A 25,660-nucleotide genomic window follows, 5' to 3' on the forward strand; every position below is an offset into this window, starting at 1 on the left:
GAAATGGTTATGATTGTTTTTTGCTGTGTCCAACCAGAAGCCTTAAACACAGCTGCATGGTTTGGCTGAGGCTTTCTTATTCCTGTTCCCCACATGCCCGCAGGAGGTGCCAGATAGTGGCTACTCCCTCAGTCTGGGTTCTAACATGAGAACACAGGTGGGACCCAGATGAGCCCAGCCAATATTAGCAGGACCACAGCCAACCTGCAGCTGACTCACCATCTTTACATAAAGTGAGCAAAGAGTAAATGTTGTAAGCCACTGAGACAGCACTGTTACCACTGCACAACCGACTCATACAAAGCAAGAGCAGTAGGAAGAGAACACATATTTTGCAAGACTGCTCAGACAAGATCATGTTTTCACAGAGGGCTCTCTGTGTGTGTTATACGTATGTGTGTGTGAATATGTTGTCATTCATGTAAACCACCAAAGAACTTTACTTTGCCATAAAGAAATCAGTATTGTATTGGTAACAACCTTGTCTACTATGCATATTTTAATTTCTAGAAACTTGGGCTTGGCAAATAAGAAGGGAAGTTAAAATTGAAATAAAAAATAAATTATTGGCCTATTGGCATTGCCCCATCTGGCTCCCTGATTATTTCTTTCAGGAGGAAACGAAGAGCAGGTGATCTAGAATCATGGCAATTTGGAAATGAAGAAAGTCAAAAGATTTGAGAGAATTCTGATCCAACCTCTTACTTTTACTTTTATAAACTTTTAGTTTATATGGGTAAGCAGAGGCCTGGGAAGATGAAGTGCCTCCTGGGAGAATCTTTAGAGCATTGAGACTGGGCTGTGTGCACATTAGAGACGACTGATAAGTCCATGAAGAAATTCTCAAGTATGTGTCAAAAGCGTTTTTCCTCTGGGATTACTGATTTTTTCCACCATCTCAGCTGAAACCCTGGGAGACCATTCACAAGAGTAGTAATCACTTTTGGTACCTATCAGAATTGTTCCCCTTTTCTTTCTGGGCACACAAAGTTCACCTTGTTGAGTCCACTGTAGCTAGATGAGGTCCGGTGACTGAGTTGTGGCTTCTGAAAGTGTGCAGAAATGATGTACTTCTAGTCTAGTCCTGGTCTTTAAAACTTCTCACACATCTCATTCCCTCTCTCTCTGACTCATTACTGGCCAGAAGCAGATGAAAGTGAGGACTTCAAGGTCCCAAGGGCTTAGTACAGCCAATAGATGGAAGGATCACCGGTCCCCTGCTGATGCTACTGCACTGTCACATGGGTGAGAAATAAAGCTTTGGTTGCTAAGCTTCTGAGATATAGAGAGGCTGGTCTGTATAATGGCTAGCCCTAGCCTGACCAATCCAGGGACAATCCAGAGACAGTTTAGTTTATATGATAACAAGTATATGGAACCAAGTAAAAGAGCTGTGAATAGGAGGGAAACCTGTGACACCTGGCCTGCTGCCAGTGTTCCATCTTGAATACCATCACTGAAATCTCAGAGTGACCTCTGTCCTGCTTCCTCTACATATTCAGCCCCTATACACTGTCACATTTGTGTATGTCCATAGGTGTTCAACAACACCTGTTGAATGACTGACTGAATATTTTTATAAGGCTATATATAAAACACATTATCACGGATCTACTGAAAAAGCACCTGACCTTGAGCTCTGCACTCTGCAACACATACTTCCCATTTATCAATAGGTCCTCCATATTACTGAGGATATGTTCTCAGACCATACTGATTTCCCCAATAAAGCTGTTCATATGCATTAATTTAAACTCAGGGACAGATGGTGACAAAGCCAACTGAGATGTGGTTGCTGGATAAATGAACTTTGAATAATGATACATTTCTGTATCCAAAAGTAAGACAACTGCACTTAGGAAAATATGACATGATATGCTTAACATCTTAAAAGGCAAGGGCTATGGCTATTCTCAATTATAAAAAGATCTCTCTCTAGATTTCTTCATAAGTCCACCATCCCATCTGTGAGCATCAATAAAGATGTACAACAGTTGCCAGGCTTCCTGTGCCAGTGTATTGGTACATGGAAGTAGAGTGGGCCTAAGCAAATGTTTGTACGTTTGGCCTCCATGACATTGGCCTGTAAGAACCTAGTCAGTCATTGTTGACTACTGCTTTACAATAATAACATCACCTCTTTGTACAACATATAACTGATGTTATGTCTTCCAGGCAACCCTCTCTGAGACCACAGAAAGAAAACCAAAGATTAAGAAGTCATCATCCAAAAGGTTAATTTTTTCTTATCTTTGTAAACACTCTTGAAAGATTACCCATAATAATTTCCCATCCTTAGCCTGGTAGATAGCCTATTGTCACATTCCCACGTCTCTCAACTCAGCTTTAGAGACAGAAATTAATTTTAATATTACCACAAAACAATATGATTTGGAAGATGAGCTTGTTGCTTTGCTGGTACCTGCAGTTCTGTTAATTGTCAATTTATTTACAAGTCAAAATACAAATAGCTTGGGATGCTTTTCATGGGTGTGCCTAAGCAGGGGAGCTAATCCACATCTGGATTTCTGGAGTGCATTTCTGAACGTCCTTGATTGTCTAAAAAACCTCATTTCAATCTCCACCTTTTCTTTAAAGCTCTGTGTATGTGCCAAGCACATGGAGCCCAAGTGGACCCAGTGGGTCAGTATGGGAAGAGCAGCAGGTAGTGCTGACTTTAAGCTCCTGTGCAGACCAGGAGAGGTCTTGCTTAATAGAAGTCTCCTGAGCACAGAGTAGCACTTACACGCTACAGAATGAAGGATGAGTAACCCAGGTGTGACAGCCTCCAACACGCAGCCTAGTTCTCACTGTCTGTCCATCTGGAAGTGACACACAGCCTTTTATCACTTCATGTGCTAACAAGGGCACGGATCTTGTGGGTAGGCAGGTAGCCCATTTCACAGCAGACCTCTGCTAGGCATCTCTGTCATTCCCTCCAAAGTTCCTCTCCCTGTCCAGTTGCCATATCTTGCCCCTCTATCTTCCTTCTACACCCTTCTAAAGTCCCATCTACAACTCCAAGCAATTCTGCTCCCAGACCCAGCCTGCATATCTCACTGACTAAAAATGCCAGGGCAATTGCTAGAGAAATTATAACCATCTAGTGTTCCCCAAAGTATACCTCATGGAGGACCTAGCTTTCCCACCATGTGGCATGTTGAAGTCTTTATACCCCCCCAGAAAAGGCTCCTTTTCTGTGTATGTATATAGCTGCAAGAAAAATGTGATTTCTCAATATTGTTTCAGAAGCAATAAGATTGGCACATGGCCATCCAACCAATAGCCCAGCTGCCTCCTCATTCTCAGTTTCCACTTTCCTTCCTTCAGGCAGGGACTCCCTTGGGTATCCTCACCATGGGGGATGCCCAGCCTACAGGGTACCCAGGTTATGACCCTATCTTAGAACTGATAATGATTCCTGATGTATCTCTTTCTCTCCGCACCCTTCCAGGCTGGAAGTTTATTGATTACTTTTCTCTCCTGTATTCCTCATACTTAATACAAAGCGCAATGCATAGAAGGTGCTCAATAAATGGTTTTGAATAAGTGAAATTTACTGGGTGTCAGTTGCATTTAGAGGGAAGTTGTTAATGACATTATTTTCTAAAAGGCTGCTAATCATTGGAATATGTGGTTGAGAGAGGTAATGCTGGTTTGCCTTGTGTGGTTTAAAAATAGGTAATAATGCCAATGTGTGTTTTAATAGAATTTTCAATTTTCAAAGTATTTATAGAGAAAATATTTTATTTTTGTCCCAACCCTGTGCGATTTCAAGATGGTATCACTAAGTTTGCAAATACTTCCTGCTGCTCAGTGGTAGAGATGGGACTGGCACCTTGCCTCTGAGTGTAAATTAGTATAATCTTTCTAGAGGTAATATTTATCAAAAGCCTGAAAACTGTAGATCCACTTTGAATTGCAAAATACACTTCTAAAAACCTATTCCAAATGAAGAGATGTGTGCAAAAAACAATCTGTACAAAAAGAATCCCCCAGTGCTATTTATAAAAAGAGAAAATTGAAAAAAAGAAAAAGAAATCAAATCATAAAGGATTATCAAACTAGATCATTGAATGGGCATACAATGAAATATTATTTAATCTTTAAAATAATATAATAAAAATTTTAATGATATGGAAACATCTGAAAAGGAAAAAGAAAACTGGGTATAGAAAATAGAAATGTTTGACCTCTATTCTAATATATATTTCCCCACATGCTCACAGAAGAAAGACTGGGAATATGTATATATATATGTGTGTGTGTGTATATATATATATGTGTGTGTGTGTGTGTGTGTGTATATATATATATATATATATGCTGATATATTAGCAGTGGTTATCTCTGGGAGGATGATTTCAAAATAAAAATCATTACTTTTTAAATAAAATAAAATATTATTAAAATACCTAAACAACATAAAAAGTCATTACTTTTATACTTGAGGGGGAAAATCTCCATAGAAATGTTATCATCCAAAAACAATCTCCTAATGAAGACCTGCCATTTCATGGGGTAAATACACGGAAAAGGTCCCCACTTGTGTGGAGTAGAGAAATTGCTTGTTTGTGCTGTAGCAGATTTTCAGTAGCTGCTGACAGCCAGCCTCCCTGCGTCAATTAGTACGTGTGGCTGAGCATGCACTCCGCCTCTCAGGGACAAAGAGTGATCTCGACAGTTCGTGATGTCCCACAGCCTGCTCATTTGTTTTTAGGAATTCCCTCCATTTCTCCGAATTCCATTACTGTGTTCATCTTAGGGTTATTTAAAATACCGAGGGACAACTAGCCATGATTTGTCATTAATCTTCTGACAAGTGTATGAAAGGCAATTTCATGGAACAACTCTCTTTTTAAGAATTCAGAGAAGGGTGGGGTCATCTCATTTAAAAAGAGTTTAGGAAGTTCGTAGGGTTCTCTGAGAAGCGGGGCACTTGTTTCACTCTGGCCACTCAGCTCCATTCACCCACTGTATGCAAACGAGAGGACCTGGAGGTTCTGAGGGAGGTGGGCCGAGGGGAAGCAGGTGGACTCAGAAGTCACAGCGTCTGTGCTATGTCTTGAAGCCACTTCCAGTCCCCAAGTCCCTCCCTCCCCTTGCTTTGCTGCATCTCGTACCAGCACATTCTGTCTCTGCCGGATTTAATCAGCGCCCTTCCTCACTCATGTACAGTATGTTCTTTCCAACTTGTTTCTTTGCTCAAAACTTCTGGGCTAAGTATCCAGCCAGATAATTACTTGACTCTCTTACTGGCTTATATTCACTGTATTTTCTTCTTTCCCTTTTACTTGGCTTCCCTCAGAAGCTTTCTCTTAGCAGAAAAGCCACCTGTCCATTAAAAAATGTAATGGCCAGTGTCCTTAGTTGGGCTGGGTCTGGGGATGGAGGAATAAATACTCCCAGTGCAGACTCACTGAGTGACAACAGGGAGGAAGAAGAAAAACCTGGATTCATCCCTTTTTAATGCAAAAGCCAGGGTTGGCTTAGTTTGGTGACTGGAAAACCCATCCATCCATCCATCCATCCATCCATCCATCCATCCATCCATCCATCCATCCATTTAAAACAAATGTCCACTGAGCATCTATGATGCACCAGGCCTGGGCAGGGCCCTGAGAATACAGTGTTGTGCTAAAAACCCCTCCTAGTGTTTAGTCTGAGGGAGAAGAGAGCAGCTAGTAAGACACATTAAATGACGCAAGTATTAAGAAGGAGCTCTGCAGGTGCTTTGAGAGCCAACAGCAGGCAGATCTGACCTGGCCAAGGAGGTGGGGCTTCCTTGACAGGCTGCCCCGGAGATGAGGAGAGGAAAGCCCCTCTCTCTCTATTCACAGCCCTGTGTCTAACTGAGTGTGGCAGACACTGCTGGTGGCTTCCTCAACAACCACATTCCCATCTGTGTTGGCCTGGAGAGGGGGCGGGAGCCGGGTGGAGGGTGTCAGTGGGAGGGAAAAAGGGGACATCTGTAATATTTTCAACAATATACATTTTTTAAAAATGGGCAAAGCAAAAAAACAAGATCATGGGTCTAGAGTTTTAGACTCACTTCAAAGCACACTCTATGGATGGGCACATCTTCCCCAGTGCCTGGGGCTGCTTCTAGGTTCCTCCTAGCCTCTTGCTGTCTGAGGAGAGTTGAGGTCACAAATGTGCAAATAAGAGCCTGGGAAGTAGAGGTGGGAGGGGCTGGAGAGGGGAGAGTTGGAATGGGAAGAGCCCAAAGGATGCTGATCTCTTGCAAAAGAAGCTGGCATGCTAGTCAGAGTGGCGCTCTGATCCACCCTAGAGAGGACTGCCAGGGACAGGTCGTTAAGGAGTAATTGTTACCACTGGTACACGATTGAAGGACTAACAGTTCAGTCACAGAGCCCAGAAATCAGACTGAAAGCCACAGAATAGACTGTGGCACTTGGGCAGAGTCTCAGACAGAAATTGTATTTCTACTCTTAATTCTAATCTCCCCTAATTTGGGGGATTTTTTCTTCTTCTGAATTCTTTTATGAACACTGCTTTCTAGATGTTCTTTTCACCCCAGTACTGAGCTGCGTTTCTGTCTCTCTTGGATGGCCATGCAACTGCTCTCAGGTCCTCGCTTGTGTTTTCACAGATACCCACTGGCATCAGACCCAGCCTTGCAAACCAAACACCAGGTTGGGTAAAGAGTGGAGGATAATGGGGGGGTGCTGGATGCTGGGAAAGGAGATCAACTAGGGCATAAGAGGCCCAGGTGGAGATGAGCAGAAAGAGCAGATACCAACCTTGGAGCTTCGGGATTTACTCTTGGGGCTTCCAGTTAGCCTGCTGGTAGCGTGGGTAAGTCACCTCTCCCTCTCTTCACTCTGATGAAAAGAAGGAGGGATTTCTAGTTAAGCCACTGCCTAGAATGCATGCCTATTTGTTTAAAAAACCATCAAATTTTATAAAATAAATTGGAGACTAATTCTCAAATCTTTTGTGCAATACTGTGGTCTATAAATAAGTATGCACACAAAGGAAAAATAGCAGCCAAATCCCTCCGGTGCCTTGCAACACAGTTCAGACTACACGGTGCTTCTCTGGATCTCTTCAACCTCACAAAGGGAAGGGCTGGTCCAGGATTCAATGTTACCCTGTTCTCTCCTGTTTGTCTTTCCTTCAACAAATCTCATGATTCACGTGGCATCGAGGGGCAGAAGCCCAGAATGGAGAAGGAAACTCAGAGAAGCCAGCTGGGTTGATTTACCGGTTGCAATGTTGCCAATACTCCTGGGCAGGGCTATTAGGCTGCAGGGTCCAGCTGAGCCAAAGCTTTTTGATCTCCCCACTTTTCCCCTGGGGGAGACATTGGCAACGTCTGGAAACATTTTGTTGTCACCACTAGGAGGGAAACTTTGTCGTCTGTGGGACCCTGGGCAGTATCTGAAGACATCGTTGGTTGTTACAAGTTGGGTGGGTTAGTGTCCTACTGACATTTAGTGGGTAGAGACCAGAGATGCTGCTAAACATCCTACAATGCACAGTACAGTCCCTAGCACAAAGCATGATCTGGCCCAGAATGTCAACAGTGCTGATGTTGAGAAAATCTGACCCAGAAGGAAAGCTCAGGCTTGGTTCTTGACACTGAAGTGTCCGATAGCCCTCGAAGGGCTATCACTTTCCAATGTTGGAAGACTGGAAAATACCCTGTGGTGGCCTCAGGAAATCTTAGCATAATTTTGGCTAGAATTCTCTTTTGATCAATGGCCTAGTCAGTTTCATATCTCCATGAGTCCATAAGTTCCTCTGAAAAAGAGGGAGTGCACCCTCAAGGTTGTACGTGTTACACATGTCAAGTTGGTCTGGGGGCATCTAAATCCCATTTCACTGTAGTATATACGGAGGAAAGCCCTGAGGCTCAGTTTCTCCAACTGCAAAATAGAGTCATAACACATCACGACCTATTTGTCAGCTGGGCCTAGCATCCTAGGAAGGCGTGATAGAGACATGGTGTGCGAGCTGGTATGAAGGGGGAATGTGTGAGTTAAGTACTTCTCTGCCAAGTCCAGCTCCGCAATGGCCGTCGGATGTTGTAGGTGGGGAGAGGAGACCAACAGCTTGTGAGAGTCCAGCCAGCAGACTGTGACTGGGGCTCCGTGGGTCTTAGGGCTATAGAGTGTTTTCCTTGCCGATGGTTGGCGGGAAAGATTCAAAGCCCATCATAGATGAGTCTTTCCATAAGGTCTGTCAATGGGTCAGGAGGGAAGGGACATGCAGTGGCAACAATATTAGGAAGATGAAGGGGGCCCAGAAAGCTATGGCAAGAATTCATGTAGAACTGCTTAGGAAAATATAAACAAACATAGTATTTCTTTTTCTAATTTAAGAAATAACACAGTCATTGTTGAGAGTCTCTCAAGTACAGAAAAATATAAAGAGAAAATTAAAAAATCTCCCATAATTGCACTACTCAGTGATATCAGCTATTAATAGTTTGGTATTTTCTTTGAGAAAAGCAGAGAAGGGTTTTCTGAGCAGGGCGGGCTGGGGAGATTGAAAGGGTCTTTGAGAAGAGCAAAAGGCAACAGTGTGGACATTGACTGGGCTGGAATTCTCTCTGGGAGCCACCAGAGTGGAGCCTCTGCCCTAGCCCGGATGAAAGTGACATCAATGTGACGGAGGGGCATGTGATCGAGTTCCCCTTACCTCCTGGCTCATGTGCAAAGCATCCTCAGCGTTAACCTCCATGAAGATGAGAGTTCTTGTAGCTGAAAGAGGAAACGATTCACTTTAACTCAAAGATGACAAAAAGATGGGAGATGCCATTTCTGACTCAACTTGCAGCCCCAGCGTGACTGAAATCACTGCACTTCGGTGACAGACATGACAGTGCTGGAGTTTGGGGATTACTTTCCTGGCAACTTCATTATGAAGTAATTTCAAACTTATAGAAAAGTTGCAAAAAAAGTAAAAAAATATTCCCATCTACTCTCCACCCAGATACCCTAATTGTTAATATTTTGCCACATTTATCATTCTTTTTCTTCCCTGTATACACAAATTATTATTTTTTCTGAATCATTTGGGAATAATACTTAAATATTTCAGCATGTTTTCTTAAGAACATGCTGAACTTAGTGCCAAATTTCATCTTGCACTTTGCACGCAAAAACAAACAATCTTAACTAGAGGAGCAGGCCCCACAATGGTTTCAAGTAATTTCTATGTCTTCAAAATCCGGAATCCTCAAGATTGTATCTCTCCAAGAACTGAGTGCTGAATATTTTCTATATTCACTTGAGCTGATTCAGCTGATGGAGGAAGTGACAGGCAGGACACTGTGGAGAGCTACCAGGGACTTCGTGTTGAGAATGTGTCTCTCGCACACCCCGCTCTCCCAATAGTCCCGCCACTGGCATAATGAATGGAGGGCCCAGATATCTTTGCAATAAAAGCCTGTGAGATGATGAGGGTCATTTGAGCATAAAACGGTCAGCCACAAGGCACTTGGTAATGAGGTGTCTGTTGAACCCGGAGCTTGTAACACAAATGTCTGGGGCAGCTTTCTGAGAAGCCAGCAATTTTTTTCTGTAGAATGCAGAGATGCTGAATTTTTCATTTTAAAAACTCTGAACATCCCAGAATGTACTTTAGATTCTGAGAATCCTTTCAGGGCTTAACACCCTCTCTTTGATAATGTTGGAGTTTCGTTCAGAACAACTCCTGCTCTGCTCTGTTACTTCCTAAATAAAATCCAGGCTCTTTTTATGTTCTTGCGGGATACCAGAGGGGTCAGCAGAGTCTGGGGCAGGATGCAGAGGGAGGGAGCACAGGACGAGGGCTGCACTGGGGGTGGGAGTCCGGAAGGCAGAGCAGCAGCGAGAGCTCTGGGGCAGGAGTCCATAAAAGAGATCAGGGTGCTTCCACTCATTTCTGCAGTTCAACAAACATTTACTGAACGACAAGCCTTGGGCTCACTTGGTTCATTCATCTGTCCTTTGGCATTTAAAAAATGCCCGGCACGCCATTTAGCTCCTGTCATTCTCTGTCTCAAATTCAGCGCCTGCCCTGGGTCCTGCTCTGTGCCCTGGGGGCTGCTGTGGCTCTCTGGCCCTCTAGCTTTGAGCTGGGTTCCAGCCGCGGCTCTGGAGGATGGGAGGCGAGCACGTCGGGGTGACTGCTGCCTTTGCTCCCTGCCCTCCTCGGGGCTTAGTTCCGACAGTGGTGGTGTCTCCATCCACAGCTCCAGCTGGGCAGACCCTCTTCCATGGCTCCAGCTATCCCTGGGTGTGAGCAAAATCTCTCTTCCCATTCCCCTTTATGAAGAGATGGAGGTGACCAAATCCCTCATCAGTTATCTCAACCCTGTCCACAGGTATGTAAATAGCCTCTTTATTATATTCTCTTAAAAATCCTAGCTGAATCTGGCACGATTCCTCTCTGATCCGACAATACAGCCCTTGACTATGTGCAGAATTGTGTCCTGACTACTCTGGACGGGCTGCAGAGATGTCCAGCTTCGTACACAGTTTCCAACATCAGGCACCACCACTACAGGGTGGGGAGGTGTAATTTAACAGAAGCTCCACGGGAAAAGCTCTCTCAGAGACTCATTCCTTTATACATTCAAGTATTATGTGTCAGTTAAAGGCCAACCTGATCACTGGCCTTGTAACAGTGGAACCAACTCAAACTGGCCCTATCCTGGTTCTTACAAGATACCGATCTGTTTTTCAGAGACAACAGAGCAAAACTGCGTCACGCAGCCAAAGCACGTGCAGAGGACAGAACACTGTCGATTACACTCAGAACCAAACTTTCTCCCTGCCATGGAGGCAAAGGACAGGGCCAAGACCGGAACCGGAATGCTGGAACCCTTCCAGAAGCGAAGGGTCCAGGAAGATCTGTGCTGAAGCCCTTTACCACATCTTACTATAAATGGTCAAATGCTATAACCCCTCCAATGGAAACCTGCCCTGCCAGCGCTTCTGGACACCAGCCTGTTCCTCCTAACCCCTTGAAAGTTGCCCCAAATCCTTGATCAGAGACACAGATTTGAGTCTTGCCTCCTGTCTCTTCTCCGATCGACTTCGCAATGAAGCTTTTTCCTTTCTCAAAAGCCGGTGCCATACTATTGGCTTCTATGCACATTGGGCACCCACATCATTGGAAGTATGGTGTCCAGAACAAGGAAGGTGATAGTGCTACTCCATTCCACCTCCATTAGCTCCCACTTAGAGTTCTAGGCTCAGATCTGAGCTTCCCACTTAAGGAGAAGGCATGCTAATTGTCTTTGAGTGTTTCAAGGTCTGCCACGTAGAGCAGAGGTCAAAAACAATTCTTCAGGGGTCAAGGAGTAAATATTTTCAACTTTGTGGTCCATAAGTTCTCTGTTCCATCTGCCCTGTTATTGTACAAAAGCAGCCACAAACAATATACAAATGAGTAGGTTTGACTGTGTTCCAATAAACTTTATTTACAAAAATAAATGGTGGACTAGATTTGGCCTGCAGGCCTTACCTTGCTGACCTCTGATAACACAGAGCAGGAATGGATTTATTCTGGGTGTGTTTAGAAGGCAGAAGTTGGATCAATGTGTAGAAATCATAGGGAGGTAGATTTGTCCTAATTTTAAAGAAGATCTTTCTAACGGTGATTACTGTTCTCAAGCAGAATGAGCTGTTTCATGAGGCAGCGGGTTTCTTGTCATCAAAAGGGTTCAAAGAGAAACTGAGTGTTGTAGAATAATTTTCTGCAAAGCATGGGGAGTAAATCAGATGATGTGGGAGGTAACAATGCCTCATATTTATGTGTACTAAGCAAGTACTACAAACACAGTAAGTCCCCTGGAGTTTATGTTCCTAGAGGGAAGGGTCTGTGTCATATCTATCGTATGTGCCCACCCCTGAAAGCCTAGTATAGTGTTTTAAGCATGATGGGTGTGACCAATACGTATATGTTTTTTTTCAACTTGGCTCTTTAAGTAAAATCTCACTGACAGATTAACTAAACTAATTTGTCTTTAGTGCAATCATCACTACTAGTCATATTAAATTAGTTTAATTACCTCTAATAAGCTTCAATATTTGGGGATATTCACTGAAAAGAATAGACACAACTGTCAACATTGATCAAGTTCTGAAAATATGCCAGCTACTGTGCTATTAACTTTTATATGCAATATCTTATTTAACTCTTTCCCCTAAACCTATGAGGTAAGTACTATTATCCCCATTTTATTGCTGAAGAAGTTGAAATTCAGAGAAGTCTCATAGCTGGGAAGTGGCATAACCAAAACTGGAACTGGGATTTCCTCATGCCAAAGGCTGTGGTCCAACCACAGCTCTATCCTGCTTTTCATTCATTCCTTCGTTCATTCATTCATCCATTCATTCAGGATTCAACAAACACTGATTGGCTGCCTGCTACTTGCCAAATACCGTTTTAGGTGCTATGAGTATGAGCAGTTCAAGTCCATGCCCTAAAGGAACTTGTGTTCTGGATGGGGTAGGGAGGGTAGATATACCGCCAACATTGAGAAGACATCGAATGGTAATGCATCAGAAGACACAGAGATTAAAAAGATAATAAATATCTCTTGTCCACACCAGAACTTCAGGTATAATCTTAATTGATGAACTTACCAAAGCTCCTTCTTGTTTACTGACATCAGCCCAAGTTTAGCCTTTAGTTTTGATGAATTGTCAGATACATTCAGAGATTCAGAAGGAAGCATCAAGCATTTTGGCAACTGACCCAGGTCGTGAATGGTGATTTGTAGATATGTGTGTGGGGCCCTTGAGGGGAAAACGAACCAATCACTCAGGAGTCAGCCTTCAAACTGGGAGACCAGAGGCAACAGGTGGAAAGGGGTAGAATGAGCCAGGTTGGTTAACACAAAAATAAAGAAGAAAAATAATCCTTTCCCTTCCCGGAAACACTGAAATATGAAGAGAGCAAGTCTATCTCCCAGCCCCAAGTATCAAAACCGGTATTTATAACAAATGCTACAATATGGAGCATGTCTGACCTCATACGAGGCTGAGGCAAACACACCAAATTGGGTGACAGGAATAGGCCTTGTTTAGAAGGAATACGGCACTGGGCATGGAGGGAACCAAAGGGAAATTCCAAAACCTTGACTGAGATTGTTGAGATAGACAGAGAAGGAGCAAGAGTGCTAAGGGTGAAACAGTGTAAAGCAAAATAAATTGTCAGGCCCAACGACAAGTCCTCACTGGGAGTGGGAGACAGAACCCCAAGGTTGGGGACTGAGTAAACACAAACCCACAGGAGGAAGTGAAAGAATCCAGGGATTTTGTGTTTTTTGGGGTGCCAACGACAAGGGGTAGGTGTGGATGACCTAGTTAAAGGACCAGAGCCTTCTAGATTTACCAAGGTGGCCTCATAGGTTTGTTCCTGGGTCTGAACATGCTCAATGACCAGTCTGTGCTGCTCTGAGGAACACCACCCTGTTTGCTGGTTACCCCTTGGCAAACTGACTCTTCAGGCAGATTAATATGTGCCTTGTAATAATATACAAGGCCCCTACTGCCTCCCCTCCACTGCCAAAAACAAACAAACAAAAATAACTGGATAAGTTGCATGTAGTGGTGGTTGAATTGGTTTGGCTCGATTTGGTTTACAGCTTACCTGCAACAGAGTCAAATGGCTCAATTCAAAAGCAGCAGTGGCTTCAGCAAAGCAGAACAACTGAGCCAGGCAGAGGGGGAAGGATTGAAGGGCAAAGGCCAAGGCAGCGAGGGCAAGCTTGGGCGGTGAGCCGTGAATCCCGAGGAGCCCTGTCCACTGCTGCTTGAGTCTCCTCTGCCAACTCTGGTTGACAGCATCTGATCAGCTGGGCTCTGTGGGGCATGTCTCACGAGATGGGACATGTGCTTCTGAAGGGGCTGGCACTGGCCCTGGAGTTTGGGCAGTTCTCTCAATCCTTCTTGCTAAAAATTGCTTTGTAATAGTGAAACACTGGGAACTGATAGAGGTTCTAATACTGTTATAACTTGCCCAAGGTCACAGTACAGCAGAGCCATAGCTAAATCAGATTACTTCAAATTCTTTGGGGAATGAGTATAAAGTAAATAAAAAGTACTACTATAATTTAAAAGAACCAAAGTCCAGGTCTCCTTGATTGACAGGGAAGGAGAGAGCTTAGAGCTGAATGTTGCACGCACAGCAGTGCCAAATAGGGATCACTTAAGAGCAGCGTGGTTGTTCCAGTCCACTGAATAGCCACAGTGTGAATGCAAGTCTGCACAAACTAACCGGCGGTCATCTTGACCGTAGGATAAGGTGACCACTAGCAGTGAACCTGAACAAAGTGGCTTTCTGCTTATTTTGGCTCAGACACCACAAATGTTAAATCTACCCTCCCAGAGAAGCTTGTAGCATCTACAAACTGGGTTACAATCCTAATTAAAAGGATAGTAGAACAATAACCTCCAAGAGATGAAAAGACATTGCCCAGAATTCTTAAGAAATGATTTAAAAAAATAATCCTCAATTAATTGCAATATTGAGAACATTCTTAAAACATTACTTTGTCCTGATCTCTAAATCCCCATGAGGGGGTGTTCATGAAAAGGTTCTTTAAGCATTTGAAGCCTCTAATACTGTACACTCATTTAATTAAAATAGAAGATTGTTATGATTGTGGTCATCTAAATCAAGAACACCTTTATACCTAAAATATAAAAGAATAAATATCTCCCGGTTTTAGTATCCAAGGTTTAGGATTATTTAGGATTAGTAGCCAAAATTGTTCCTGAATGTTAGGAGGAAAATCTGCTTTAGTTTTCCTGTTCCTTCAGCCCCTTGGGGACTATCTAAATGCTATTTGTCTCTGGCCTTTGAACTGTTTCCTCCTGCACATCTTGGGACAACACAGCTAATGACCCTGGTGGAGCAGCAAACAACTAGCACGTGTCAATGCTGACACTTCTGTTTTTCAGTCTGGTCATTTGTTGGCTATCAGGCGTAGCCTTTTTTAGGGTTAGTTGAACATGGCAGAATGATGACTGTGCTTCTGTTTACTCTTTTGTTTCCAAGTTAATTTAAAAGTGCTCTTGGTGAGTGACTGGTGATGGGAATGGGAACATCTTAAACCATTAAGTTGAGAACTGAAAGATCAACAAGGGTGGAATGGACTAATTCCCTGGCTGACAGAAATGAGTCAATGTACCTTCTTTAGCCGGAGAGTGGCATGTTCAGTTTCTTTAGTCCCCACAGACCAGAGGACCTGGTTCCCCAGATCCAAGAGGACATAGCGTCTAGCTAGATGATTTGCTTTACTTTGAGATTCGTTAAGCCCATATTTATCCCAGCCTCTTACTTCTGTTTTCTCCTCATAGGTTTTGGTGACATCATTTTCCAAAGTGGCTCCATTGCATCAATCATTCATTTTTATTAAAATAAATCTGCATGTGCTATCATGGCTATAGACTGACTAGCACAGCTCATTACATATAGGCATCACAGTCCAATGGACGTGTAAAGGTTTCTGAACCATATCAAAAGGTATATAAATGCGACTTGTGCCACTTTCTAGGCATGTGACCTGAGGAAGGCATATAAATTTCTTGAAACCCAGTTTCTAATGCTGTGAAGTGGAAATAACTTTAGTTACTTATGTGGATTGTTGTAAGAATTCAATGCACAGTATCCAGGGAATAGCAAATTAACACATGCTAATGATATGAACAGTTCACATTGATCTCGGCATCCTGAAAGCATCTCTAGGAAATAAGAACCATTATTATTTTCACCTTGCTGATAAGAACAAAAGAGATGGGGTAAGCAGTTGGCCAACATCCCAAAGATAGGAAATGCTCATGCCAGGATTCCAAAGTCCTCAGTCTGGCCGCTACATCCCATGTAAGAAGAGTGGGCAACAAGGGTTTTGCCACCTGGAGTAAGAACGGCTTAAACATAGGTCCCGAGGCAACTTCTAAGACCAGTGGAACCCTCTTTGCTTTCTATCCCTCCTCTTGTCCACGCTTCCTCATTCATACCTGAGCCAGAAGCAGTGAAAGACAGAAAGTGACACAACAAACAGGACAGTGCATCCATAAGACACCTAGCGGACTCGCTAGGGAGCTTGGCCTCACACTCAGCTGTGAGCTTGTTGGCTGAGCACACAAAGGCAAGTGTCATATTCCATGCACAGGTCATTAAAAACATTTCATATATTCTAAAAGGATTTCATTAGAAGGAAGGAAGGAGTGAACACTCTTAACTACAGATCTACTCTACTTAGATAAAAAACACAAATATAAATATCATGACCTTTGTTATGCTATTGTCATTGGGTCATTCTGCAGACAGCCGCTCTCCATAAACTGAAATGGAAATCACTTTTGCTACCAGTACTAAATTCCCTCGAATCCAAGCTAGTAAGTCAGGAACTGTTTTAAAAGGAACCGCTAAAAGGGCATTCAACTCAGATTACAGAAGTCATGGCAATTTGCTCTTTTAATTAAAATGCTAGTGTGTTGTCCATCAACCGACAGATGAATAAACATATTCCTAATGATGGAACCTTATTTAGCAAGAAAGAGGAATATAGTATTGATACACACTGCAGCATAGGAAAACCCCAGGAACATCATCCCAAGTGAAAGCAGCTAGTCACAAAGGACCACATATAGCATGATCCCGTTTATATGAATTGCCCAGAAGAGGGAAATTTACAGAGACAGCAGGAAGATTAATGGTTGCTAGGGGGTGGGGATAGGGGAGGACTGCTACTGTGTATGTATTAAGTTCCTTCTTGGGGTGATGAAATGTTTTAAAATTATATTATGATGATGGTTGCATAATTCTGTAAATATACTAAAACCATTTGCCCAGAATCCTAGATGCCCAGTGACTTACCCTGGGTGTGCCACAAACCGGGCAAAGTCTGAATGTTTGCGTTAGGATGCAGAGGGCAAGGACCAGAGCCTTCTAGATTTACCAAGGTGGCCTCATAGGTTTGTTCCTGGGTCTGAACATGCTCAATGACCAGTCTGTGCTGCTCTGAGGAACACCACCCTGTTTGCTGCTTACCCCTTGGCAAACTGATCCTTCAGGCAGATTAATATGTGCCTTGTAATATACAAGGCCCCTACTGCCTCCCCCCCACTGCCAAGAACAAACAAACAAAAATAACTGGATAAGTTGCATGTAGTGGTGGTTGAATTGGTTTGCCTCGATTTGGTTTACAGCTTACCTGCAACAGAGTCAAATGGCTCAATTCAAAAGCAGCAGTGGCTTCAGCAAAGCAGAACAACTGAGCCAGGCAGAGGGGGAAGGATTGAAGGCAAAGGCCAAGGCAGCGAGGGCAAGCTCGGGCGGTGAGCCGTGAATCCCGAGGAGCCCTGTCCACTGCTGCTTGAGTCTCCTCTGCCAACTCTGGTTGACAGCATCCGATCAGCTGGGCTCTGTGGGGCATGTCTCACGAGATGGGACATGTGCTTCTGAAGGGGCTGGCACTGGCCCTGGAGCTTGGGCAGTTCTCTCAATCCTTCTTGCTAAAAATCACTTTCCAGACAGAAGTGGATTTTTAGCTCTAAACCTGTGTAAAGTCAGGAGCCTAGCCAACAATAGAGGATACAAGTAGAAACCTCACAATGTTTTAGTTTGTATTGCGGGTTGAATCATGTCCCATCAAAAGAGATGTTAGAGTCCCCCATTCCCTCTGAACGTGACCTTATTTGGGAATAGGGTCACTGGGGATGAAATTAGTTAAGAATTAGTATGAAGGGAGCAGGAAACAAGATGGCGGTGGAGGTAGCGGCTGTACCCGCCGCCTCCCGCAGCCACATCAAAATTACAACCAAAATGCAGAACCACCGTCACTCAGAGCCTCCTGACACCTGGCTGAGCAGAAGCGCCACAACCAGGGAGCTGAAGAAGCACCGAGACCGGTAGGAGGGGCGGAGACGCGGCCGCGGGCCCACACCCGGTGCCCCGGGGTAACCCTGGGAGGACATCTCGGTGGGGGTCTCCTGGAGGAGGAGGGGTCCCAGCCCACAGCAGGCCCCCAGCCCAGGGCTCCAGGGCCGGGAACAGACCCCATAGCTTCCGGCTGTGAAACCAGCGGGGACTGTCCCTGAGGGTCGAGAGGCTGCGGGAGCCCCAGCAGCTCCCTTAAAGGGCCCGCCCGCTCATGGAACTCACTCGGACGCTCCCTCTGAGCCCGGCGCCGGGCAGCAGCCTGAAAGGACCCGGGACACTCGGGGAGGAACTAGCCTGCCTGAGATCCAGGCAAGAGCTGGAGGGCGGCTTCCTCCCGGGCAGAAGGGCTGGCGGAGGCCATGGCTCCTGTGGTGAGTCCTCTGCACACAGCCGGCAGGCAGGCGCCATGTTTGAGTCGCCAGCACCTGACTCACACCTTCGGCCCCGCCCCATGATTCCCGGAGGCCCCGCCCCTCCCCACCTGCAGCTCATCCAGGCCATTTCCAGGGGCTTTTCTGTGCAAGTGGCCCCTTGAGCCTCATGCTTAGGACTTTCCTAAAACCTCTCAAACAAGCAGCAGCGGGCCCCATACGGCTTGATAAGCGGCCCCAGGCCTGGCACTAGCGGCAGCTGCACTGGCTCATAGCTTGGCCTCTCCTGGGCACCTCCAAGCCCAGCACAAGTAGCAGCCAACTATGGTTTGCTGTGTAGCTCATGCTGGGTGGCCCTGGGCAAGGCACTGGCACAGGCTGACTTTGCACCTCCAGGGAGAGGCCCCAGAGACAGTGCCCCTGGTGGTCAGACTCGACCACCCTGGATTACAACCCTACCACATCCACGAGTGACACACTCAAGGGGCGCGCTTGGTGAACACCAAAGCCCCACTGAAGTAAATCTTGCTCCATAGGGGTGTCTCCAGCACAGCAGCTCTTTGGCTATAGCTGCAGCTGGTCCTCACAGCTGATTGGTCTGGGGGTCAGTTCCTCCCAGTGGTGCCAATAGCAACCAAGGCTCAACTACAACAGGACAGTGCACACAGCACACACAGGGGAGCACCGAGAAGGCCCAGCTCAGGTGACTGGGGAGGCTGAGCCACTGGACCCTACAGGACACCTACTACACAAAGCCACTCGACAAATTCCAGGAGACATAGCAGCTCCACCTAATACACAGAAACAAACACCTGGAAGCAGTCAAAATGGGGAGGCAGAGAAACATGTCACAAAGGAAAGAACAGAAAAATCTCTAGAAGAGGAACTAAATGAAATAGATCCAAGCAAGCTAACAGGTACAGAGTTTAGAATTTTGTTTATAAGAATGCTCAGCCATATTAGTAAGAGTTTTACAAAAATAACTGAGAAAATCAATGACATAATAAAGTACCAATTTGCAATGAAGGCTACACGAACTGAAATGAAGAATAATTTACAGGGAATCAACAGTAGAGTAGAGGACACTGAGAATCAAACCAGCAACTTGGAACATGAGGAAACAAAAAACACCCAACCAGAAGAGCAAAAAGAAAAAAGAATCCAGAAATATGAAGAAAGTATAAGGAGCCTCTGGGACAACTTCAAGAGGCCCAACATTTGTATTATTGGGGTTACAGAAGAAGAAGAAAGAGAACAAGAAGTTGAAAACCTATTTGAAAAAATAATGACAGGAAACTTCCCCTACCCAGGGAAAGAAATATCGACTTACAAGTCCAGGAAGCACAGAGGGTCCCAAACAAGAGGAACCCAAAGAGGCCCACACCAAGACACATTATAATTAAAATGCCAAAGGTTAAAGACAAAGAGAGAATCTTAAAAGCAGCAAGAGAAAAGCAATGAGTTACCTACAAGGGAGCACTCATACGACTGTCAGCTGATTTCTCAACAGAAACCTTGCAGGCCAGAAAGGAGTGGCAAGAAATATTCAGAGTGATGAAAGACATGGAACTACAACCAAGATTGCTCTACCCAGCAAAGCTATCATTTAGAATTTAAGGTCAGATAAAGAGCTTCACAGATAAGAAAAAGCTAAAGGAGTTCATCACCACCAGACCAGCACTACAGGAAATGTTGAAGGGTCTCCTTTAAGAAGAAGCTAATGAACAAAAGAATCTGATGAACTAAATAGATCCAGAAACATTGATGCATGCAACAGACAATCATATTTCAGAGGAAAGAGGGAAGAGGGGTGGAGGGTGGGAAGAGATTAACCAAAAAAGTTATAGGCATATATGCATAACCCATGGATACAGTCAATAACGGGGTGAAGGCCTGGGAGGGGGTGAGAGCGAGGTGGAGGGGGTCAATTAGGGGGGAAAAATGGGACACCTGTAATACTTTCTACAAGAAAAATAAATTAAAAAAAAAAAGAATTAGTATGAATGTTATACTGATAAGGCAGGCCCTTAACCCACTAAGACTGGTGTCCTTAGGAGAAATAGGTAAGAGACACACAGGGAAGGTGATATGTGATGACAGAGGCAGAGGCTGATGCAGCTGCAAGCCGAGGAGGGAAAAGGATTGACAGCCAACACCCGAGGGCAGGATGACATGAGGATGAATTCTACGCAGAGTCTGAGAGGGAACACAGCCCTGTTGAAATCTCAATTCCAGGCTTCTAGCCTTCAAAACTGAGAAAATGAATTCATTTTATTTTAAGACACCCAGTTGTGGCACTTTGTTAAAGCAGCCCTAGGAAACTAATAGTGATAGTGTCTGAGTAGGCTCTAAAGTAGTTCTTGGGGTTGGTATGATGCATCCCAGTCACCTAAACCTAGTCATCAATATAAATTAGATTGAGGAACATTTTTTCCTTTGCCTCTATTGACCCCAAAAAGAACAATCTATTTAAGGCTCCATAAGTAAAAATATAATGTGGTTTAGAATTTTGAGTTTTTTTCCTAAGGGACTTCTGTTCTGTTGCTCTTAAAATTAAAAAAAAATAAAATAAAAAATACATTTTTGCTATTCAGTCAGAAAAATGAAATAATCCTGGCTTAGTGAAGTCAGCTAAGGGAAAAGCAAAGGGAAGGAGAGAGAAGGAATGCATACAGAGGAGGAGTGGCACAAAGGACAAATCAAAGCTCTCAGAGCTGATCTGGGTCCTGGCCCCTCAACTTCCTCAACACACCCGTCCCCTCCTTGGCTCTTGTCAGTCTTGTAAGAAAGATTTCAGATGAGTGACAGACAGCTGAGTTGTAGCAAAACAAGTGAATTTATTAAGGTAGCAAGGAAAGCAAATTTATTAAAAATACACTTGGGATATAGCACAAGCAGGCACCCAGATAATCTGAGTTTACCACCAGGTGGAGGCTTAGGGGTAGAGGCTTAGGGGTTTTATACTTTTCTGTCTATAGGTTTCAAGGTTCCTCTGCTGGATATCTTGGACAACAGACTAGATTTAAAGGTGCCCCTTTTACTTTGTTGTGGCTTGTCTCAGAATGTTTGTACATACATCTGGTGATTTTATCTTGGCAAGTCCCAAGACTGCTGACTTCTTTGTTCAGTAGGTGAGATAAACTCTGCCTTCTCCCCTCCTTCTTCCCTCCTGATTTAGCATCCCCAAAGAGATATTTGTCCTTGGGTTTAACAGGGGTCCTTGCTCTCTGTTTTCCTAGGCCGGGGTGATTTAAGTTATGTATTCTCTGGTTAGGGAGGAGAGGTATTAACCATTTGCTTTCAAGTATCCTTGTTTGGAGAAGGGAAGGGAAGGTCTTGTGATTTATAAGCTGGCTGCAAGCTGCCCAAACTGTTTGGCCTTGTTTAATTTTCTTGTTTCAGTTTTCCCTTCCACTTGTCCAGGAATTTTCCTAGCTTCTTACTATCCTGCCACAATAACACAACACACATTTAAGGAGAGTAAAGTCGGAAAAAATGTTGAAAAATTTAATGGTGTATTCTGGGCTGGGCTACTACTAAACCTTTGGCTTGAGGCTTAGAACTATTCGAAATGGGTCTGACAAAAATGGTAAGGCCTGTGTATCTGAAAGCTAGAGATTAGAGAATTGCCTTTTAAAAGATATCATGGTGGTGTCAGTTTTGCAAAATGAAGAGTTCTGGACATTGGTTGTACAGCAATATGAATGTACTTAATGCTACTGAACAGTGCACTGAAAAAATGGTTATGATGGTAAATTTTATGTCATATGTATCCTTACCACAGTTAAAAAAAGAGAGAGAGAGAGAAGATTATCATGGTAATCACAACACTCTCATTGAGTAAATGGGCAGCCAGGCAGTTCCTTGTTTTCCATTTTGGTGGTGGGGGGAGTGGAAAGAAGATTAGGAATTTATGGGAAACAAGACAGGCTTTAATATGAATGTACATTTTGGTATCGTTAGTCATTTGCTGGCATAAACCAATGAGATTTAAAAAAAATGTAGCTGGGAAAAACATCCCGTGTAGACAATCAAAAGGAAGAGCGTCTATACATTTACTCATATTTCCTATTTTCAAAGACTTAAACCTCATTCTGTTTAGGATATAATATGGCACCAGTCAGAAACGATCATAGGGTTCAGAGCAGGATCCTGGGTCATTCTGAAATTCTTATACGTACACTATTACTGTTGGAGGTTAGTTTATTTCAGTGCATCTGAGAAGCTATCAATTGTTTTATTTGTTTCCATTATTTACTGCCAAAAAAATCTTCCAATTAAATCACGATATGCCAAATATTTAAATATCTATTCTAATTTCAAAGTTAATAAAATAAGTAAAAAAAAAAAAAAGAGTTTATGTTAGAATTGAAGATGTATGGTTAAAGATGACCCAACATTATTAATAAAGAAAGTTAACCAAGAAGGAACATAAAAATAAAGGGAGATTTCCCTGGAGAACCAAAGCAAGAGGTTAAAGATAAAGTAAGGAAACAAAGTGCCCCTTATATTCTAACCTCTATTCCGCCATAGAATAATTTGCATTTGAGGTGTTTCAATGGATATGATGATTCAAAGATAGGTCCTGCCAAACCAATATGGAATTAGATATTACATGTATTTTCTTTCTTAGCCTACTCATTCTCCAAATAATTTCAGATATACCTGTGTTGCATTTCCAGAAGCACATGGAATGGAGAACAACTGGAGAATTAGAGCAAATGAAAAAAATGTAGTAGAAACCAAAATATCATTAGAAAATGAATAAAGCAGATAGAGAAAAGCACTTTGAAAAAAACTGAATTAGTGAAAATTAAATGATAAACATTAAACATATAGCTTTAAAAAAAAAAATCAAGATTGCTACATGAATTTTTAAGTTAATCCCTGAGCACTATGGTTACTCAAGGTTTGCTTGAAAAGAAGTAATACATGATTAGGTGTATTATAGACTGGGAGCACCAGATGTAACTCTTTGAGAAATGATTTTATTTGCTTCTTTACACCAAAGAGTGGGGGTGGCTTCTTATTAGATCTAGTCAATTTAACAAATGAAGAGAAAGGGCTTCAGAATCTTTATTACACCTGAAGCTTTTCACTTCAGGCAATCCTTATTTTTTTTAAAGTCTAAAATAATCCTTTTGAATAGTTGTAAAAGATTTGAACAACTTTCGGAGCCCATATCCATCTGCCAGTTTCCTAATCAATTGTACTGCTGCATTCTGGGTTGTACAGTCACCATTCATAGGAGTCATTCATTCCCGAGGACACAGAATAGGTAATAACTTGAACGCTTCTTTGCCTGGTTATATCATCCTTGGATTATAATATGAATAATTCGACTCCTTTCAACAAAAATGAACACTTATTCTGTATAAACGTCACTTTCCTGGAGACTGGAAAGAATACATGCAAAATATAGTTCTGTCCTTGATGAACTTAATTAAGCCTTATTACATGGGGGGAGTCATTACATGCAATGACTGTCCTGCGAAGCAGAAAAACACCCCACTAGCTGGGATGCGTTGCTACAGCAGGCTGGCCCGCTTCAGGGACTGGTTAGCAGTTATGCCAGACCTGTTGAAAACACTTTGATATTCCATCTGCATAACCAAAGGATGCAACCTGCCTATCCAAGATCCCTTCTCCCTCTCTTCCAAATACACCCTCCTTTTGTTTAGTGCACTCATGTGGCCAACCAAAGAAAAGAGCATTTCCCGGCCTCCCAGACACTTAGGGGTGACCATGTGACAGTTCTGACCAATGAGATCTAAGCAAATGCTATTAAGAACTTCTGGAAAAGCACTTTTGAAGAAAGATGCTCCAGCTGGCCCTTGACCTTTGCTCTTTTTGTTACCCTTTCTCCTTGCCTAGGGCACAGACTTGAAGCTGGAGATGGAGCAGCTGTCTTGGGAGCATCGGTGACTAGGAAGAAAGATAGAGGGAGCCTGGGTCCCTGATGTCATTGCCTGGCTACTTTATCAACCATGGATTACCTAACGCTGGGCTCCTCCAGACGTGAGAACTAGAAAACCCCTAATTTGCTTCAGTTCCTGGTAAGTCAGATTCGGTGTGACACACAGTACAATCCAGTTCTAACAGATATGCCATCCTCAGGTTCCACATGAAGCAGTGGAAATTAGGAAAGCATGACAAAAAGGACAGGATTTTAAAAGGTGGAATTTTAGAGGTGGAAGAAAGCAGAATAATTGTTTTGTTCAATATCCTTATGAAGGTAAAAAGACTGAGGTTGAGAAAAATTAAGTTATTTGTCCAAAATCTCACAGCTGGTTATTAGCAAAGTGAGCTGAATCGATTCTCTTGCTGTGTTGAAACACAGTAATGTCCATGAAAGATTACAGGATGTGTGTTAACTTGAATTGATGAACATCACATTTGGATGTGTGTAGAAACATATACTGAGAAAAGGCTAATGATTCTACAAAATGCTGGCGATAAAACCAGATGTGATCGCGACTCCCTAATTTCCAATCCTTTCCCTCCCTATACACCACTTGTAATACATTTTCCCTTCTAACTCTTTCCCTCGGGGAGCCTTCCTTGACCATGCCCTCTACCCCATCTCCGGGGCAGGTTCATTATAACACTCACTCCAGTGTATTTTCTCTTTACTGGTCCCTGTTCCTGCCATTCCATGAGGACAGGGACAATGTCCACCTGTGCAATTCGGTACTGTTTAGCACATTGCAGTTACTTGATAACTATTCAAAGCCTAGACTTGGACTTGAAAAAAAAGTGGCAATTCTCTAGCGTTTTCATGGTGTGTAAATATTTAAGTACAAGTGACTTTTGGAAACTTATTCTAGCCTGTGGGAAATCTCTTCAGAAGTGAATAGGTTGTTTAGAAAAAATCTAGAGACAGAGCTGACAGGAGAAAACATCACAGAATTTGGACTTTCTGAAGTAGATTTTTCAGATGAGTTTGAAGTTGTCTCAAGTACATCTGAGATTTTAGTGGAGATCATCAAGCAGTCTGGGGGAGGGGATGCTGAAGTTATGTTGGATGCTCAGAAAATGGAGAGAAAAGGAAGGACGGTATTAGCTGTAGTGTTTAATCTTCCAGCCAAAACAAGGGAGAAGTTTGCAGAATAATCTAATACATCTAATAGCGTGCGCATTTGGGTAATTAAAGAAATAGCCTGGCTTTCCAGTGTGGGCAGGGCCATTCCCCAAAGCACCAATTATTTACCCAGTGCTTCTCAATGAAGCTGGAGAAGAAATGACTTGGAAGCCTGTCTTTCACCCTGAATGCTAAGCAAGGAGTAACTGTAAAATCTGGCTCCAAAGCAAGTTCTAAATTTTTGTGGCAAGATATTTGTTTACTTGTGCAAATGAGGAATACACAGGCAGTTTTA

The 25,660-nt window shown here is 43.3% G+C and overlaps 1 protein-coding gene across 1 annotated transcript in view; it reads right to left on the reverse strand.

Annotated features, from left to right (window-relative positions):
• Positions 1 to 25,660, reverse strand: part of PRLR (prolactin receptor) — a 130,874-nt gene that overhangs the window by 23,194 nt on the left and 82,020 nt on the right. The window contains exons 2-3 of the mRNA XM_081132505.1: positions 8,668 to 8,729; positions 6,765 to 6,845 (exon numbers count right to left, since the gene is read on the reverse strand). The gene's annotated coding sequence lies outside the window, so the exon portion shown is untranslated. The remainder of the gene's footprint in view (positions 1 to 6,764; positions 6,846 to 8,667; positions 8,730 to 25,660) is intronic.

This window comes from Miniopterus schreibersii (assembly GCF_964146895.1).
Source record: "Miniopterus schreibersii genome assembly, chromosome: 3".
NCBI lineage: Eukaryota > Metazoa > Chordata > Mammalia > Chiroptera > Miniopteridae > Miniopterus > Miniopterus schreibersii.